The 19,550-nt window shown below is 41.6% G+C and overlaps 1 long non-coding RNA gene across 3 annotated transcripts in view; it reads left to right on the forward strand.

The window, feature by feature from the left end:
• LOC120398444 overlaps positions 1-14,080 on the forward strand; it is a 147,233-nt gene extending 133,153 nt beyond the window's left edge. For all 3 annotated transcript variants that reach the window (XR_005594417.1, XR_005594418.1, XR_005594416.1), the window contains 2 exons: positions 2,244-2,378; positions 14,022-14,080. This is a non-coding gene — a long non-coding RNA (uncharacterized LOC120398444). The remainder of the gene's footprint in view (positions 1-2,243; positions 2,379-14,021) is intronic.
• The last annotated feature ends 5,470 nt before the right edge of the window (positions 14,081-19,550 follow it).

Raw genomic sequence — 19,550 nt, forward strand, 5'->3', positions numbered from 1 at the left:
AAACCTGGGATGACCAGCAGTGGGGCCAGAACTTTTTACATGAAAAAGTAACATTTCTGGAGATTTGTGAGCAGTTGTCCCCACCCTCCAGTGTAAAGAGACACATCTGAGGTCACCCTTGCTAGCCCGGAAGAAGGTTGCTATTAGGGTTGCCAACTTTCTACTCTCACAAAACTAAACATTCTTGCCCTGCCCCTCCCCTGAAGCCCTGCCCCTTCTCCAAGGCCCTGCCCCCCACTCACTCCATACCCCTCCCTCTGTCGCTTGCTCTCCCCACCCTCACTTGCTCATTTTCACCGGGCTAGGATGGGGGGTTGGGTTGTGGGGGTGGGGGGAGGACTGCAGCTGGGGGTGTGGGCTCTGTGGGGCCAGGAATGAGGGATTTGGGGTGCAGGAGGGACCTCTGGGCTGGGGATGAGGGATTTGGAGTGTGGAGGGGGCTCTGGGATGAAGCAGGGGGTTGTGGTGCATGAGGGCTCTGGCTGGGGGTGCAGGCTTTGGGGTAGGGCTGTGGATGAGGGGTTTGGGGTATAGGAAGGTGCTCTGGGCTGGGACTGAGGTGTTCAGAGGGCGGGAGGGGGATCAGGGCTGAGGCAGGGGTCTGGGCCATGAGGGAGGTGGGACGACTCCTGCTGGTGTGCGGGCTCTGGGCTGGGGCTTGGAATGTGGGTGCAGGAGGGTGCTCCAGGCTGAGGGAGGAGGTCAGGGGATGCAGGCTCCAGGTGGTGCTTACCTTAGGTGACTCCCAGAAGCAGCAGCATGCCCCTCTCCAGCTCCTACGTGGAGGCATGGCCAGGTGGCTCTTTTCCTTGCTGCTCTGTCTGCACGTACCGCCTCTGCAGCTCCCATTGGCCATGGTTCCCAGCCAATGGGAGCTGCAAAGCCTGCGCTTGTGGTGGAGGCAGCATGTGGAGCCCCCTGGCTGCCCCTATGCATAGGGGCTGGAGGGGGGATATGCCGCTGCTTCCAGGAGCCATGGAAAGACACGACTTGCAGGGATGCTGCTTTGTCCCATTGCACTGCCGACTGGACTTTTAAAAGCCCAGCCAGCAGTGCTGATCAGAGTGGCTAGGGTCCCTTTTCAACTGACCATTCTTGTCGAAAACTGGACACCTGGCACCCTAGACACTATGCAGAAGAGTGTTGCTACCAAAGGCTGCTACAGGTCTGTTGTCAACTGTGAGTAAAGTGGTAGTGGAAGTTTGTGGCAACCAGGCATGTGGTTTATCCCAAAGTGGCAGGCATTAAAGATATTCCAGAGATAAATGCTGGCTTAGGGAGTATGGGGTTTCCTAACTGTGGTAAGGGTATTGATGGGACTCATGTGCCCTTAGTTTACTCTCCTCAAGGAGCACATGAGTACATAAACTGCCAAGGGCACTACTCCATTGTTATGCAGAGGCTAGTGGACCACAGAGACAGATTTATGAATGTCAGTGTGGGCTGTACAGAAAGTTTACAATGCCAGAGGTGTTTTGCCACTCGGGAGTCTACAGTCACAGATAGGCTGGAACATTATTCCCACCAAATAACATTGACATAAATGGTGTTACTGTCTCCGCTGCTATTCTCGGGCGGAAGGGGAGCTGCGTATTTATTGACATATGAACTGCTGCACTTAGAGAAATAGTAAATAGAGGGATACTGTTTGCTTTGTAATGCTTAATTACTCCTTAACATGTTTTAGCTCTCTCAGATCATGATTGCACGATGTGCTGCACTCGTAGCAATAGATTTTTCTTGAAAAATAGAACATACTTTATATGTTCTAATGGGGCTTAAAACAGTAAACCACTCACACAGTCTTGGGCAGCTGCCATTACAAAACCACACCCCAAAAAAGGAAGGGCATGAAACAAGGGGATTGTGCTGGATATTAACTATCTCAGCATGTCTCCTGAACCCCCTGCCCTGTTCTCCTGTCCCTTCTTTACACATTTGCCCCTCAGTTTGTGGCATCTGGGCTGTCCGGAGAGGGGGGGGCAATTTGCCCCGGGCCCGCCATGAGAATATAGTATTGCAACTTTTTTTATGGAGGGGCCTCCTGAAATTGCTTTGTCCCGGGCCCCCTGAATCCTCTGGGCAGCCCTGTGTGGCATGGCATGGGATGGGGATAGAGGTTTACACCAGAAAGGAGTGGACCTGGGTTAGCGCAATTGCAGTGCAAACACAACAGGGGGGTTGCCTTGGCTCAGGCTTGGGGGTGCATTGTAGTATCGACATACCTTTGTGTTTCTCATCAGGAATTTGTGCTAGATCCACCATACACAATGACTGGCAAGAAAGATTTCAAGAACATTCTATGCATCAGAGTAGCAAAAACATCTGACACTGCTTGCAGCCCTGGGATGTGGGGAAGGAGGAAGTCTGCAATAATTGTGAGTACTCTGGACTACTGAGCTAACAGCAGTGAGGTGAAATGGCAGGCTATACTGCAAAAATGACGGCCTTTCACAGTTCTGTGGAGGACTGGCCTGTGTATTTAGAGAGGCTGAAGCAGTAATTTGAAATAAATGGAAAAATGTGTAGTAGCATTCTTGAGCATGACGGGAGGAAAAACATACCATTTAGTATGCAGTCTGATCACCCCAGAGAAACCAGCAAGCAAAATGTTTAAAGAGTGCAAATTGTTTAAGAGCACTTGGCACTCCATGACCCTGATGATAACAAAGGTTTCATAAGCAGAATAAGCTTGAAGATGAATATTTAACTCTATTGTAGAAGAGGGGAAAGATTGCTGGAACACTGGTTTTAAGGATGGGCTTAGCTAGGACTTAAGACAGATTTGCGTGTGGACTGCTTAATGAAACATCTCAGAAGAAGCTGTTAACTGAGGAAAATCTTACTTTTAAATGTGCTACACCAATTTCTATTGCAATGGAAACTGCAGCAAGGGATGCAATAGAACTGCCTACTGGAGCTAAAACAGAAGTAGCAATGCATAAACTATCTATGACCAAGGTAAGAGCCAGTCCACTCAGACACACATTATCAGTGTGGAAAAGGATTCCATGCCCCTTCTGGTTCCTGATTTTAAAGATACATATTACAGAAGCTGTAATTAAAAAGGTTTTATCCAAGTGGAAGAGAGCAAATCATAGTAGAGAAAAGGGAATATCAATGTACATGCTCTATAGACACAGGCAGTAGCAAGAGTGGAGTAGCCATCCTGGATGTCTATAGTGGGCTGTCTTGTCATTGTCACCCTATGTCACGCTGCCTGGTATGGGACATAGTCTCAGGTGAAACTGCCAGAATACAGGGCATGTACTCCCAAATATTCTCTCATAAGATGTCACTAAGCCAAATAACAAATGTGTGCTTCCAAAATACTATACTAGTTATGAAGCCACAGACAGTCCCCTTCAGGCCCTTTAGCTCCTCATGCATCACCCAGATAACCAGACTTCTGTGATTAAATTATTATTAAAACCAGAAATCACATATTGGGTCCTTCAAATTCCAAAGAACCAGACGCTCACCCCAGGTCAAAATATAGTTCAGATCTTACCCCAAAACCACGATGGTAGCCATCCTTTAGTAACCTAAAATCTAAAGGTTTATATACTTAAAAAAAAAAAGGAAGAGTTACTAAATGGTTAATGTGAATCATATACATTAGTTGATTTCAGAGTTTGTACAACAGGATAACAGCAGTGATATTAAGTCTTCCAATTTGAAATAAGTCTCTCTGGATCACCCAAAAGTTTGGGGGTCCTTAGTCCTTTGTTCAAAACTCTCCTTTGTTAGCAATCATAGTCCAGACATGTGGAGCAGGAAAGAGGCAAGCAGGTGATGCCACAATCTCCGTTTATGCCCTCAGCCCACGTACATGGGAAGTTAGTCTCCAACATGGAGTGAGGGAATCACATGTACTACATGCCCCGCTGAGTCACTGGGCCTCCGTTGTCCGTATGCGCTCAGGCATGTGAATGTTGGGACTTCCACAGAGACAGACGCATAGAATATTTTTGGGAAGAGCCTCAAAACCTGAGAGCCCTGAAATAAGAGTTCAGATTTGAAGACAGTAAAAGTCCCAGAGGAGTGCCAGGCATCACTGTAAATTCTGTTACAATCACATCATAGTATACTATTAACTCCCTACTCAATCTTAAGACACATTTGCATCTGAATTCCAAAATCACATGGGTCTCTTTGCTGCTAGACTGAATTGCTAGCTCCTATCTAATTTGCTGTCCACTATCATGCCTAAGTCTCTTTACCATTACTCTTTGCTAGGTTTCTTCCTCCTATTGAGTGTGTGTGTGGGGGGGGGGGGAGGGCTTAATTTTTACAAGCTATATTAAGCATACATTTTCCAAGATGTATTCAGCTGGTTCATACACTGTCAGTACAGTGAAGATGAACAGGAATGCCAAAAGGTATATCTTCTGTAGAAGGAATGGGAGACACCAACCCGCTAATACTAATGGGAGCTTTTGTGCTGTTTGGCTTGAGCATTAGACATGTCCCTCTTCCTATACACCATGCTCTCCTGAGGGGTGCAGTGTGTAGACTAATGTGCTAAATCAATGTCACTACTGCACTCTTGGATACCAAAGAGGTATTCTGCAGGCAGCAGGGAGCTATTTAACCCTTCCCCTGCCAGTCCCTACTTCCATGCTGTAGCACACCAAAAAGCACGATTTTTGCCTTTACCCATCTTCAAGATCCCAGGGTACCTGCACAGCTACTTTATATTTTACAGTGTAACCTGTCCATATACATTTCACTGTAATGGTCTTGAACAGATGGAGTTTGGCTTAAATAAATAAAGCAAAGATGAAGTCTGATTGTGTTAAAACTAACTGATCTTTTCAGGCTGTATTGATTTTGATTTAAAGCTTTTCCTTCTGTTTTCTGCTCATACATGCTCTGTATCAGAGGGGTAGCTGTGTTAGTCTGGATCTGTAAAAGCAGCAGAGTCCTGTGGCACCTTATAGGCCAACAGATGTATTGGAGCATGAGCTTTTGTGGGTGAATACATGCATGCATCCGACGAAGTGGGTATTCACCCACAAAAGCTCATGCTCCAATACGTCTGTTGGCCTATAAGGTGCCACAGGACTCTTTGCTGCTTTTACGTTCTCTGTGTATTTTATAATCCTTCACGGAAGCATGTCACAGAATGGAAACTCCTGTTTATGATCTATAAATGTTGTGGCAAACTTGTAAAATGTTGCTCTATTAAGTAAAGTGATATCCACTCTTTCTCTCTTCACAGTAGGTATAAAATACAGTGTTGTAATGTTCATTATAAATCCAGTCAAGTCCTTATGTCATTTTCACTAAGATTTTGCAAGGAAAATAGATTTTGTGGATTGGGTTATTGCCATGAATCATTGTGGAAAATAATGTCTGAGTTCTAAACTGAAGTTTGGGTATATTCTGACATCAGTTTCTCTAGATCTATGCAATTCTACCAGTTTTCAAATGTTTAAAAAGGAGATTTTGAAATATTTCTGAGAAATACATCAGTGTTCCATTACTACATTTTGTCATTCATCAATGAACTATATCTTTTCACTGGGAACCTGATAAAGTCTCCATTGGACAAACTGCAGATTGATCCAGGGAGATTTTAAGAACTTTTTTATTATAATCATAGTAATACCTAAATATGTGTGTGTAGTCCATCAGTTCAAAGATGATGTTTCCATGCTCTCTCGCTTTGTGGATTCTGGAGTGACTCTGAAATCCAAAGTGTGATGCACATGCTCATGAGCATATTGGACAAAGTCATTGGTGAGCATCTTGGTAGCTATAGCAGTAGTATGATGCTTTTCCCTTGCAGCTAATAATCGGTTATTTCTGTCTTCAAAGGCTTGAAAAGCTCTGAGTATTGTGTTGCCATGCTGATCTATTTAACACAGCCTTCTCAAGATCCTTCGGTTTTATTGCACCAAAGTGTGTGCTGTTTTTGATGCTGTCCTTGTAGCGCTTTCTGGGATGGCCTTGATTTCAGTGTCCTTGTGCCAATTGGCCACAGGAAATTTTTCTGGGGAGTCGATATTCAGGTATCCTAATGATGATGTGTCCAACCCAGCGTAGGTGGGCTTTTATCAGCATGGCTTCAATGCTTATGGCACTTGACTTTTGGAGAATCTCCAGGTTGGTAATCTTCTGGAGTGTTTCCACTTTTGGACTCAGATTTATATATTTGTCCTGTCAGCGGATCCCCATAATGGCAAGCAGAGACTGCATATGGAAGGCCTCTAGCTGTTTGATATGCCATTTGTATGGTGTCCACGTCTGACCACTGTAGAGGAGAGATGTGAGCACAAAAGAACTATCAAGTTTTATTTTTGAGAGGGTTATGTTGTGAGATTTCAGGACTTCATTACGTAACTTTCCAAATGACTGAGAAGCATTCTGTATCCTGTTTGTGATCTGTTTATCAAGAGATCCATCATGGGAGATGTTGCTGCTGAGATAGGTAAAACTGTCAACTTGCTTCAGTTGGTTTCCACTAATGGATATGCTAGGGGATATGGCACAGAGCGGTGAAAATGATTGGTGCAACACCACAGTTTTCTCCAGGTTGATTGTAAGGCCAAACAGTTTTGATGCTTCAGCAAAGCAATCTACAATGCACTGGAGAGCTCCCTCTGTGTATGCTAGTAGGGCACAATCATCCACAAAGAGTGCTCTTATTAGTAATTCTGTTACTTTTGTTTTTGCTTCAAGCCTTGTAAGATTGAAGACTAAACCATCATTTCTGTATCTGATGTAAATGTCTCTGTTCAGCCCATCTGTAGCATGGTTGAGAACTTGGGTGAAAAAGAGGTTGAACAGTACAGGGGCAAGGACACAGCCTTGTTTGACTCCATTTGAAATGGGAAAGGAGTCAGTGAGATCTCCATTTAAAAAGTACCTGAACTTGCATCCCCTCATGAAATAAACGAATGATCTTTGCTAGTTTTAGTGGGCAACTAAGGTTGCTGAGGATCATCCATAATCCTTTTCTATTGATTGTATCAAATGCTTTTGTCAGATCGAGGAAAACATTGAACATATTAATGTTTTGTTCAATACATTTTCTTGTATTTGCCTGATAGTGAAAATTATGTCTATGGTGCTACGACCAGGTCTGAATCCACAGAGTCTTGGGTAGATTGGTTTCTGAGACAGATGAAATAAGTTGGTTCAGGAGAACATGAACAAAGATTTTTTCCAGCGACAGGAGAGATCCCACGTTAGTTATCACAGACCATTTTGCTCCTTTTATTTTTAAATAAAGGAATAATTGTGGTATCTTTGAAGTCTTGTGGCATTTCTTCACTGTCCCAGATGTCAGTAAGGATCTTCTGGAGTGTTTCCACTTTTGGACTCACAGATTTATATATTTCTGCTGGTATTCCATCTCTGTCGGAGAACTTTCCTGAGCTCATCAAACTGATTGCCTTTTCTATTTCTTCAAGTGAGGGTGGTGAGTCAAGGTGGTGCTGAATAGGCTTTTGAGATATCAGATTAATAACACTTGTTTCAGTTGAGGATGGTCTGTTCAGTAATTAGCTGAAATGTTCAACCCATCTCGGTTCCATGCCATGTTTGTCTTTGACTGTCCTGCCATCAGCCATGATGAGCAAACCTGTGCCCACCTTTCAGTGTCCATAGACTAGCTTCAAGGAATCAAAGAACTTCTTTGGTTTATTTTGTTTCTGCATACATTTGAGTGTATTCTGCTACCTTCTCCCTCCATTTATCTTGTATCAAGTGTAGTTGTCTTTATGCTTTACTTTGCAGGTGTTTAAATCAGTCTTTCTTTGAGGAGGACTGAATATCATTTTGCCAGATTTGGAAAGCCTCATTTTTTTTCTTTCAAGAGTACTGTGATTTTTCTCATTATTTTCATCAAACCAGTCATGGTGAGCCCTTTTCTTCTATCCAAGGACATCAGTTGCCGTTTTTTTTGTACTCTCTAAATTCCTCCCATGAGAGAGGGTTGTCACCAAGGCTGGTTTTTAGTGCGCTTTGTAGCTTGTCTCGACAGGATGCATAATTTAGTTTAACAATATCAGGGGATATCCTGAATGTTTTGGGGCATTTCAGGAATGTGGGTACAATATGTAGATTCAGTAGAGACCTAATAATTCTATGATCCATCCAACATTCTGCTTCACGCATGGCTGTGGTGATCCTGGCATCCCTTATGTTACATTGTCAGACAATGATATAATCTATTAGATGTAATTGTTTAGATCTGGGATGCATCCATGTAGTTTTATATTTGTCTGCCTGTCTGAATATGGTATTTTGTAATTGTCAGGCTATGTTCTGCACACTTGCTTAGGAGTAGGAGACCATTTTTGTTCATTTTTCTCAATGACACCTTGCCAATTGTTATCTTTACCTACTCTTGCATTAAAATCTCCTAGGATGATTAGTTGGTCACTTTGTGGTGTTGACTTGATGAGAGAGTTAAGATCAGAGTAGAACCAACCCTTAGCATAGTCAGGATTTGTTAAGGTGGGCGCATATGCACTGATGATGGTAGCAAATCATGACTTATTTAGTGGTAACCAGAGTTTCATGAGGCTTTCATTAATGCCTATTGGAAAGTCTTCAAGACACTGAAAGAATTTGATCTTAATGGCAATTCGCCTTAATGGATTCTATCTTCATGTGGTTCTTTTCCCTTCCAAAAGAAGGTGTAACCCCTAGCCAGTTCTGTAATAATGCCATCATCTGCCAATCTAGTTTCACTGAGCACTGCAATGTCAATGTCGTACCGGGTTAGCTCTTTTGAAAGGAGAGCTGATAATTCTAGATTTGAAATAACATCTTTGTCTATCATAGTCCTGATGTTCCAAGCAGATATCTTCAGTGCTTTTTTTAGTTGTCTTTGTTTTTTTACCTCATTGACGATGATCTGGCCGTATTGAGGATGGTAAGCTGGCTGGATTTAATTTAGGCAGGCAATGTTTGAGGCACATTTTCTAGCCCCGTCCCTTACAAAGGAAGAGCAGTGCAATCCTAAAAAGGGCTGCTCTGTCACCTGGGCTGTTGCCGAGCTTCCCTGCTGCCTTTGGGTCAGGGATGGGCGACCAATGTTCTAGGCTGCCTGTGTGCAGGCTTGTGGCTATGACTGCCTGTAATCCTCTTCACCTGTCACTTTGCCACACCCACATTGCCACAGGACTTTTGGAGAGATGTGCGTGAAGTTGATTAAAATTAGTCGTTGCACTGGGACAATCCTATTCTCTCGGCTGCTGAAGCTTGGCCCAGTGGCACAAAGGCTGTTTAGCTGCAGTGGATAGCCATGACTTCTGTAGTGCCCCATCATGCCTTTCGCCTTCTGCAATATGTTGCTGCACTGCTTTTCAAGCCGTTGGACGAATATATGGTCTCTCTCTACTTGGCTACCAGAAAAGTCTTTGTATGCTTGGGAGGGTAATCCTTAAGCCACCATCAGTTTCTGCACTTTCGTTTAGCCCACCTGCCAATACGGTTTACCAGGATGTGGCTGCTGTCACACATTTACAGCTACTTGGAGCCACAGGTGAGAGCTGGGTATGCAGTGAGGACCAGAGAGGAAAAGAACCACTCCAGGAGTGTGACAGTTTGGATCACTCAAAGGTACTACCTCTACCCCTATACCTAAATATAGCAGGTTAATAAATACTGAAGAATAGATAGTTATGGTTACAAGAAGTGGAAGATTGGACAAATAACCAGGGAGGAGTATAAAAGTATTGCTCAGGCATGCAGGAGTGAAATCAGGAAGGCCAAATCACACTTGGAGTTGCAACTAGCAAGAGATGTTAAGAGTAACAAGAAGGGTTTCTTCAGGTATGTTAGCAACAAGAAGAAAGTCAAGGAAAGTGTGGGCCCCTTACTGAATGAGGGAGGCAACCTTGTGACCTGAGGATGTGGAAAAAGCTAATCTACTCAATGCTTTTTTTTGCCTCTGTCTTGACAAACAAGATCAGCTACCAGACTACTGCACTGGGCAGAACAGCATGGGGAGGAGGTGACCAGCCCTCTGTGGAGAAAAGTGGTTCAGGACTATTTAGAAAAGCTGGATGAGCACAAGTCCATGGAGCCGGATGCGCTGCATCTGAGGGTGCTAAAGGAGTTGGCGGATGTGATTGCAGAGCCATTGGCCAGTATCTTTGAAAACTCATGGCGATCGGGGGAGGTCCCGGATGACTGGAAAAAGGCTAATGTAGTGCCCATCTTTAAAAAAGGGAAGGAGGAAGATCTGTCGAACTATAGGCCAGTCCGCCTCACCTCAGTCCCTGGAAAAAATCATGGAGGAAGTCCTCAAGGAATCAATTCTGAAGCACTTAGATGAGAGGAAAGAGATCAGGAACAGTCAGCATGGATTCACCAAGGGTCAGTCCTGGGGCCAATTTTGTTCAATATCTTCATTAATGATCTGGAGAATAGCATGGATTGCACTTCAGCAAGTTTGCAGATGACACTAAATTGGGAGGAGTGGTAGATATGCTGGAAGGTAGGGATAGGATACAGAGGGATCTAGACAAATTAGAGGATTGAGCCAAAAGAAATCTGAGGTTAGGCAAGGACAAGTGCAGAGTCCTGCACTTAGGAAGGAAGAATCCCATGCACTGCTACAGACTAGGGACCAAATGGCTAGGCAGCAGTTCTGCAGAAAAGGACCTAGGTGTTACGGTGGACACGAAGCTGGATATGAGTCAATAGTGTCCCCTTGTTGCCAAGAAGGCTAATGGCCTTCTGGGCTGTATAAGTAGGGGCATTGCCAGCAGATTGAGGGACGTGATCATTCCCCTCTATTCAACATTGGTGAGGCCTCATCTGGAGTACTGTGTCCAGTTTTGGGTCCCACACTACAAGAAGGATGTGGAAAAATTGGAAAGAGTCCAGTGGAGGGCATAAAAAATGATTGGGGGCTGGAGCACATGACTTATGAGGAGAGGCTGAGGGAACTAAGATTTAGTCTGAAGAAGAGAAGAATGAGGGGGGGGGGGTTTGATAGCTGCATTCAACTACGTTGAAAGGGGGCTCCAAAGAGGATAGTTCTAGACTGTTCTCAGTGGTAGCAGACGACAGAACAAGGAGTAATGGTCTCAAGTTGCAGTGGGGGAGGTTTAGGTTGGATATTAGGAAAAACTTTCCCACTAGGAGGTTGGTGAAGCACTGGAATGGGTTACCTAGGGAGGTGGTGGAACCGCCATCCATAGAGGTTTTTAAGGTCAGTCTTGACAAAGCCCTGGCTGGGATGGTTTAGTTGGGGATTGGTCCTGCTTTGAGCAGGGGGTTGGACTAGATGACCTCCTGAGGTCCCTTCCAACCCCGATTATTCTATGGGTTATAATATAATTACATAAATTGGAATAGATCATATGATAGAATCGTAGAAATTAGAGATAATACCCAGTTAAATCCTTACCAAGTTTCAGAGATTTCCTCAGGTCTCTTATATTTTAATTGTTTTCATAAATGGTTCAATGGAGGGACAGGAAGGTATTTTATAGTACCTGGCAAGACGGTTGCCTGACCTCTGACTTCCTCATTCTTCAAATATCGGTTCAAATGAAACCATAATTATTTGGATTACAATTTCCTAGCATAAAACATAAAAATTTACTATCTAGATAAAATCTGAACAATTAAGATGGTATTTCTGTGCTACAAAAGGTATCAAATATTACTTGCCAGAAAATGGAAATTCCATCTCACAAGACACTTTGTAATTTTTTTTTGCGGGTGGAGTGGGAGGGAATTGTTGCAGACAGGTTTAAAAATATATATATTTTTTCTTTAAAATCACATTTTATTTTTTTTGTGGGAAAGGCTTTCAAGAAAAATCTGTTTCAGGAAAATCAGGATACCCAGGTGCTCTGCCTCTCTGAACTCAGGGGAGACAGAGTACCCAGGCTTTCTGCCTCTTTGGCTCCTGAAGTTGCAGAAAGTGAACTTGCAAAAAGTGAAACTGATGAGCCTTCCAGGGGGCTGGCGGGGAGCCATCATTTTGATTTTTCAAATGTTCTGTCAGGAATGTTTTTCAGCAAAATTTTAAATTTTGCTACAGAAAATTTTCATTTTGAAGAAAGGACTCCCCCTTTTTGGTCGGAAGATCAATCTGATGAAACATTTTTAGGCAGCTCTAGGAACAAAGGACCTATGCTGTAATTTTTTCAGTCAAGGCTGACTTTAGAAAACAAGAGTGGGTGAATCTTACAATCCCTCCACAATCATCCTGACCGTATTTTAAAATCTATTTGGCATCAAATGGAAAAGGTGCTGAGATAGTGAAAATAATTCATACTAGAAATTTCTCCAAAGGGGGACCTAGTGGAATGTGGTGTTTGCAAGTCATTACAGGAGAAAGATTCTATATGTTAAGAGTGAATAAAAATTGATTTAAAAAAATCTCATTTTTATTGATTTTTAAAAATTAAATCTATATTTAAAATTCAATTTGAAACTGATAACGTGGTAAGGCCTAAATTTATTTAATCTATTAAAAATCATGTTTATTACTTTTTTTAAAGCAGTACATGTTTGTCACTGAGTTTTAAAGGAAGTCAGACCACTGAACTGCTAGAAGTCACTGGGTAAACATCTGGAACCAGAGTTTGTTGAAGTGCAAAATCAGCTTTTGACAACTGAGCCTCTTTTTTGCAGGTTCAGAGAGAATATTTTCTTCACTCAGTGTATTCAACTAGTTCAGTTCAATGACTACTACATTCAGAGTTAAGAAACCCATTGGGATTTGAAAAAGTAGGAAAGCTTATTTTCCTTTTCCAATCTATCAATAAAAATGAGATGGAGGAGATCTACTAGTTTTAACATCTTGAAGGACATGGTGACCAGAAACAATCAGTTAATTTCACTAACTACAGAGTACACTTCTTTAATTAATAAATCAGTTTGTTTTAAATATAAAACATGTTATGATTTTTTTTCCCTTGCGTATCCAGCACACTTAAGGTATTTTTATTTAAATAGTTTTAAAAAATGCTCGTTTTGTGCATTTTTAATTGTTTTAATTTCTATCCAAATAGAGCTTAAGAGAAACCACAAATAATCAATCTGATAATAAGAAATTAATCATTTGCCATTTTCTAATAAGTGTAAAAATTAAGAAGCTGTATAATTGCTTAATGTGTAGATAACTATAGTATATCCTCCTACATTGCAAAAAGAAGCACGTAATTTAGAGTAACGGCTATATTTAATTGCAATTATATTTTGCTGGTTACCAACCAATGAGAATTAACCTTTTTTAGCAAAAGAACTAAAAAGTACAAATGCAAAACAGGATTAAAATTGATTATTTAAATTAAGCTTTTTTTTGTTTGATTTAAATCATTATTAAAATCAGTTATTTTAATTGTTTAGATTTAAATCAGTCCGTCCTGATATATATATCACACATACACACAGCATGCAGACTTAATTAAAATAATTATGTATAGTCTAAATTTAAACAGGAAAACCCATGATAGTGACAGGATATAGCCATGAAATTCTGAGGAATTTTCAGTTTTTATCAATATTTTTGTATTCTACATATTTGCTATTGTTTGAGAAATGATTTAAAATTAAGTTTATAGGGTTTATCATCTTGTCATGATCGTCCAGCTATAGATTTGATCCAGTTCTGAATGACTTCAGTAGTGTAGTACTGAGACATATGTGTGCTTGGAGATTTTCTCCTTTCTTCCTTGAATAACAGCAGCAGGCAGTGCAGACAGTGCCTGGAGCTGAATTAGCTGATGTGTGCATAGTCTGTCAATTATTTTGTGTGATAAGCTGCTGGTGTTCCTGTTCCCATTTATTTAAGTGCTTTATCCATTATTTTGTATAACTTTTCATTCTGCTTCAGGGAAATACTGTTCCGTTCCATGTGTGACTAATATATGGGCTTCAAGAAGAGTCGTAATTTCTTACCCTTCTGCCAATCATGTTTTTAACTGTTAAACAAATTTGAACAAATAACATATGGAGCAAGTATGTTCTGAACAATTGCTCTGGCACAAGCACATTTTTGTTTTTTAAATGGTCTCTTGCTTTATTTTCTTCAACAGCATCTGTGGGCAGGGCCAGCTCCAGCTTTTTTGCTGCCCCAAGCGGCGAAGCAGTTTAAAAAAAAAGGGGGGGGGGCGATCGGCAGCACTTGAGCGGCAGCTCAATCGCGCCACTTCATTCTTCAGCAGCAATTCAGCGGCGGCTCAAAGAGGAAGAGAGGGACTGAGACACCCGCCGTCGAATTGTCGTCAAAGACCTGGATGTGCTGCCCCTTTCCATTGGCCGCCCCAAGCACCTGCTTCTTTTGCTGTTGCCTGGAGCCGGCCCCATCTGTGGGGATGTCTTTATTTTTCAGTTAGGCCTTTTTAAAGTTTTTTGCTCCCTCTTGTAATGTGCTTTCGATTACAGACACCCCTACTTCAGCAGCTGTTCTCTTTTGTGTAGTAGGGTACAAATTATTGTCCCCATTTTAGTACAGCTTTTAGGCATCTTACTGGAGGAGTGAAATTCTGGCTTCACTGAAGTCAATGGGAGTCTTGCTGTTAACTTCAGTGGGGTCAGGTTTTCATCTGGGTGCTTAGTGTAGGATCACCCTGTGCTCTATATTGTGAATACCGTGAAGTTTCAGTCTGCAACAAGATATCTTGTTTACATCCTTATTGTTCAATAAAGAATTTTTCATGCTTCAAAATTAGTAGCTGTCTTTTTGATCTGTAGTAAATAGGAATTCTCAGAACATGATTGGAGACACCAGTAAAGAAGGGGGGTGGGGAGGATAAAACGGCTGAATCATCCAGTGCTTTAGGTTAGATGATAAAATCTAGGATAGTGTGCATCAGGTACAGTGGGATGTGCTCTAGGAAGTGATATGTTGTACAGCCCCTCTTGCATGATGTACAGGTTAGTGTAGCATGACTTGTTTGTGCATACTGTTTAAATTTTCCAAGTTCGGGGTGTGTTCCTAAATTCATGCTGAGGCCTCAATCCTGCAAAAATGCATTTACGTCGTTAGTCCCAATAGTAGCCAATGAGTCTGCTCATGTGCATACAGTTAAGCATGTGTGACAGTGTTTGCAGAATTGGGGCACTGGGCAACTAAAGAAAAGTGGTCTACTTTTCAAAGGTGTATGCACCTGCAGCTCTCATTCACTGCTCTGCGTTATGGATTAATCTTGCAGTAAGTGGATTCTCAGCTTTTTTGGGGGGAAGATATGCTAGGTGTTAGGAAGTCATAAAACAGGAGTAAATTGCTGTAGAGCAAAACAGTGGGAATGCAACTTAATGCTGAGCAGCAGAAGAGCTGTATCTTGAAAGCAACTAATGTGATAGTATCAAGCAGACTCACCTCTCTCAGCTAAATACTGCAAAGACTTCAGTGGGCTGTAAGGATCTAAAAGAATGAAGAATTTAGTCAGTTAAGTTTGTTCACAGTAACCTCAGTCAAATTACTCTCTGGTGTAAATAGGCCAAGTTCCCATTAACTTCTATTGGGATTTTGCCTGCTTATGCCACGAGCCGAGTTTGGTCCTTTCACAATGCCCAGTCAGTGCAAACCGCACTAGTTTTGCACACAATCGGCAAGTTTTTCTTTGCCACTTAAGCTGATCAGAAGAAAATGGCTTACCTTAAACATAAGCTAAACCATAGTTCATATCTCCACTCAATTTAGCCCAGTATATCCACATTAATAAACCAAACAAGTGCATTTTTCCATATAGTTAAAATAGAAAAATATTACCTCTCCTCTTTAAATCTTTATAACGTATTTCAGTTCAGTGAAGCTGATTTTATGCTTACTAAAATAGTTTAATGCAGAACATCTTACAATTAATATGGTAATTTTTAGCTCAGCACTCAATTTGTTGTTTGCTAATTAAAGATTAATCATTTAAGTGACAAGACATTGTAGAGGAAATGTATAAAATATATGTAGCTCTAACAAGAATGCATTATCATTTATATATAGAATTTATCATTTTACTTTGTCCAAAGGCGGCTTCTGCCTGCCTTTGCAAAATTCGGGAACATATTTGCTAGAACTGATTTGAAAAATGGAGAACATATTTTATTAAAGTTTTAAAAAATGTTCATGAAAAAACTTTTAATATCAAACCGTTCAAAAAAAATGTTGACCAGTTAAAATCTACTGTTGAGCATTCTATAAATATGGAAACATAATTACTGGATTGTTCCCTAGCTGCAGCTAAGCAAGGTACTTAAATTTCTTTTTGGTCTTTGCTTGGACTTTAAAATGTTGCTTATCTAATACTCCAGGTGTCCCAACACATCATTAATAACTTCATAAAATCACAGCAGCATTAATCATTTCAACAGGCACTTGGCCTGCCACCTACAGAAACTTCTTTCTATCCTTTCATTGTTGTAGGAAGAATACCCTCAGCCCTCTCTCAGGTGTCTCTTGCAATATTATGCCCAGAAAAATCTCTAAATTCCATCTATTTCAGACCAGGACAGGAAAGCAAGTTTAAGTCCTGAAGGCCTCTCAGCGAATGTCCTGCCACTCATCCCCTCTCCTTTATAATGAGGGGGATCCAGCTCATATGCTCCAGTTTACTACAGCTGTGGCACCATGGCCTGGGGAGAGAAGCAATCATTCAGGTAGTGCTTTACAAGTAATAACCAACACCTTAAGGACTCTTAAGGCCATTTATGCGTCTCTGGCCCCTGTTCAGTTGTCGAGTCCAAACAGTTTTTTCATACCTGATTGTTGTGCTGGATTGGGTAATCAGTGAGGTGGAAAAGGGTGAGAACGCTGCCGTGAGGGGCAATCTCTACCAAGATCTGAGCCCTCTTTCACACTTTTATTAGGACTTGACATTAAGCTGACAGGGACCCCTTAGTGAGGAAACCTCTGGATGACAAGTCTTACTGTCACCTCCTCGTCGTAAGAGTCAGTAACTGGTGTGGATTGCTAGGCGGAATGTGGAGGGCGAACTGCCCCCCTTATTAGGGGGTGGACTGGGGTGGGCAGCCCCAAGAAAATCTGCTCCCCTGGCAATGGTAGCGTCTTCCAGGCATGAGTGAATCCTCCTGGCAAGAGAGAGCCTCCCCCTGTGTAGGGTTATATCTTTAGTTATGGATAAAAGGAATATTAATATTCATACTCGAGTGATGCTGGACTGGGTAAACAATGCCCTTGCTACTGGTTCTGATGCCCTGGCTGGCAGTGTCAAATATGTTAGGGGACTAATTCAGGTTGCTGGACCAATGCATAAAATATTTTTGCATGAGTGGTTACCTCATGAGACTGAAATAGGTGATCTCCCTGTCAGATGATATGGGAGTGGAAAATTTTGGCTGGCTAGTGAGGATCAGGTTGGTAATAATTTGTCATTTTTTTACCTATGCTTTTTATTAATAGCATTTTAAATCATTTGGATGTGGACCATTTTAATACTAGTTTTAAGTATTTAGAGCCTTTGGATGGTCCATATTTTAACTGACAGCTAATGTTTATCCAACTAGGGAGACTTTTTAGCAAGAGGAAGAGAGGGAGTTAATACTATGTGTAGCTGGTGCGGAAAGTTTAGGGAGACCATCCCACACATCTGGGCAGTGCTATAAAATTAAAGATGTGTGGATTAAAAGACATTATAGGATAGTCTCAGCTGTGATTAATAATGTTAGTAAATTTGGTGGAAAACAACAATGGAACCACACCTTAGAAATAGTGAAGGGAATTTACATAATCCGGATGTTGTTTTTGTGAAGGGTGATACTGCGGTTGTAGTAGATGTTCCCATTCACTGGGAGGACAATTCTGACCATCTGAAAAGGGCCAAGAGAGAAGGTTGACTACTACTCAGAGTTGGAAGAAGATCTCAAAAAGAGATCCAGGAGTATAAATGTCCACTTCTTTGGTCTCGTAACTGGGGCTCATGGCAAATGGAGTGAAGGTAGTAATCTTTTAAAGCTCCTGGGAATTGAGAGAAGTAAGAATTTTAAAGAAAATCTTTGCAGGCTTGTGCTATATGCCACTGCTGATACGATGGTCATGTTCAGTGACAAGTACTGATCCCAGACTCCCATTCCATGTAGCCTACTATTATTTTTTTCTTTTAGTTCTCCATATTTTAATTTCAATGAATTATTGGTTGTCAATACCTCTGTATCCATTGGTTACTGGACTTTTATTGCTGGGACTGTTACTCTGGAAGAGGTGACAGTAGTTTGTGACCTGGCTGGAGGGCCAAGTCATGGAAAGAGAGGCCACTGTAGCAACAGAATGACCATCAGTAGGGGACACCAGATGGAGGGAGAACCCCTATGCCATGCTTGGCCATAAGGATGCTCTCTAGAGGTGAGTTAACTCCTTTCAAAGTCTGCATCCAAAAGAAAAGGTCACAATCTCCTAGCTAATAACAGATGGAAAAAAGCTAATTGGGTTACTGCTATAATTGGGTTGTCAGACTGCAGCTGGGGAGCTAAAATCATCCCTAATTTGCAAACTGTAGTAACTAATGGCAGACATACTCTGTCAATCACTGGGGCTGACATTGCCATTTCCTCCAGCGGTTACCGTGTAACAGTTTCATGTTTGTATAGCTGTAATTTGTGTGCTAAAGGAAAAATAGAGAAAAGTCCTTGTGATACGGGTTATAACCATCTTTACTGAAAGGAGAATTACAACATTTGTTGGGTTGAAAAATAAGCTATTCTTGCTGAAAAATGGATGGAAAAGTTGAAAAGGAGGATAAAGGATTATCAATTCAGATTAGTTTTCAGCCTATAGAGTTGCACTTTCTGCAGTATTTCCATGTAAATCACTTTACTCTGAATATTTAATCCCTTTCCCTGCCATTTCCCCTACTTCTCTTTCTCAGGATGTGATGTGTAGAGGACAATTTCTGCAACTCTAGTATTTAACATAGAAAAGAGAATTTTCCAACATTTCAGCACACAATTCTTGACATATAGGTACAGTACACCTTGGGACAGTGCAAAGATACATTAAATACACACAGCTGTCTGCCAGCTTGACATTTTCAGGCACATCTTCAGCTGGTGTAAAATGTCCTATTTCCAGTGGAGCTATGACAGTTTCCACCAGCTGTGGATCTGCCCCAACGCTAATGGGTCCAATACAATGAAAAGTTTGAAATGACAAAAACTTCCACTGAATGAGTAGACGAAAAGCAATAATACTGAATGGTTGCCACATGTGTCTGAGATCTGCTTTTAATAAGCTCAATATTAAATTGACATAATTATCCTGTATCCTGTTAGCATCAAATAAAACCCCTGAGCAGAAAATGATGCTTAACAGAAACTTCTGTTAATGGAAAACTGACTCTTAAAAAGAGTGTGCATACCATTCACTGTGTATGTAATGCACATTTAATGAAACACTACATTAACTGCCTCAAATTATTTTCAAATACAAACTTTTCATCCATTGAGTTACCACCACACACAGTAAAGTGGGTGCATTTTGTACTATTCATTTTCATATTCTACTGCTAGATTAGAAACTGCTACCTGAAATACTGGTCACTTACAACTATACTGCAGCTTGGAAGCATGCTTCCCAGGCTGCGTAGGCAGATATGCTGGCTCCACTTGAGCTA

The sequence above is a fragment of the Mauremys reevesii genome, linkage group 2 (genome assembly GCF_016161935.1).
Source record: "Mauremys reevesii isolate NIE-2019 linkage group 2, ASM1616193v1, whole genome shotgun sequence".
NCBI classification, from domain to species: domain Eukaryota; kingdom Metazoa; phylum Chordata; order Testudines; family Geoemydidae; genus Mauremys; species Mauremys reevesii.